The sequence below is a fragment of the Seriola lalandi genome, unplaced genomic scaffold (genome assembly GCF_002814215.2).
Source record: "Seriola lalandi dorsalis isolate HSWRI2012SDOR001 ecotype SW California unplaced genomic scaffold, Sedor1 jcf7180002054933, whole genome shotgun sequence".
In the NCBI taxonomy this organism is placed as follows: Eukaryota; Metazoa; Chordata; class Actinopteri; order Carangiformes; family Carangidae; genus Seriola; species Seriola lalandi.
The window spans coordinates 737,066-738,371 of NW_019525485.1; the positions used below are offsets into that span (position 1 = coordinate 737,066).

The 1,306-nt window shown below is 41.8% G+C and overlaps 1 pseudogene across 1 annotated transcript in view; it reads right to left on the reverse strand.

Moving 5' to 3' along the window:
- Positions 1–1,306, reverse strand: part of LOC111644413 (uncharacterized) — a 17,458-nt pseudogene that overhangs the window by 11,790 nt on the left and 4,362 nt on the right. The window contains exon 2 of the transcript XR_015436225.1: positions 538–610. The product of XR_015436225.1 is annotated as an uncharacterized LOC111644413 (transcript). The remainder of the gene's footprint in view (positions 1–537; positions 611–1,306) is intronic.

Sequence of the window (1,306 nt, forward strand, 5' to 3'; positions counted from 1 at the left end):
TCTCAAAAATCTCTGCAAAACACTGCAGGCTGCAAACCCCCTCTGATAGAAACTATTTTCTCCAAATAATTTTGAAAGAGCAATGGCCAGTGGGGAAACTCCACCTCAATCATGTGGCATTTGGCTGACCGATGGTGGATATATGATCAGTCAGTCAGTCAGTCAGTCAGTCAGTCAGTCAGTCAGTCAGGGACATCTGCTGTTGCTCTCTAGCCAAAAATATAAGCAAAATGTGGAATAAAGCCTCACTAGAACCATGTGGCCATGTCCTTTCAAGGACACACTCCATATACTTGTATAGGCAAAGAAGCAAAGCAGTCTGTGTGGATTATTAACAAAAAATAATACTTGCCGGATGTATTCTATAAGTGCATGTCTGCCTTTGCTACACATTTACCATTGTGTTTTTGTATTGCAGTGTTAATGGACAGATGCAGAGTGTAGTGGCAATAGCTACTGCATACACTAACTTTACTGACAAATTTAAATTGCAAGGTGACCTTACAGCTCATCAGACCAAAATGCATAACCTTGTACGTGCTCATCACATCCTGGGTTCAGCGGCATGCCACTCCGTCTGTCTCCCCTGTCATCCTCCTCTTTGTTCCATCTAATGAAGCGGAAACATCATAAAAAATAATGTTTGAGAAAACCAAGGCAGTTCAGTTTTATTTGGTGGTTTGGTTGGGGTGGTAAAACAATCACTCAGGCTATGAGCCTGCATCCTTGAACCAAAGACCATCACAGAGATGAGAAATGACTTCAGGGAAATGGGCTATTGAGACAGTAACACTCACCACACACAAACACACACAAATCCTATGCACTCATACACAATAACTCTCAACAGAAGTCTGAGACGGACGCAGTGTGCCAGGAAGTAAATCCTGAATTGACTCGGACACACAAACTGTTGCTGGAAAAGGCCTGCATGAATGCACAGACTTGGGCTCTCTATATGCTCACACACATACCCACGAGACACAATGCACATAAACTAGATAGACACACTCTCAAATTGAGGCTCTATCAGGAGTGAAAGAGAATTTAATAGTAGCACTTGTGAAGTTGCCCTCAGTAGAAAATGACCAAACTTTGGTCTGAGCTGAAATGAGGGACAGTGTCAGAGTTTATAACGGCAGGATTGTGACTGGAAGGTCAGTCTTTTGAATATATTGATTCACTGATATTCCCAAATGGGGGAAGGGAACAAGTCACTTGGTCTCTCTGTGTATTTAGTATTCATTAAACGTGTGGTTGATTGAGATTCAGTCTGGAACATCTTATTGTTTAGATGTTTCAAAAA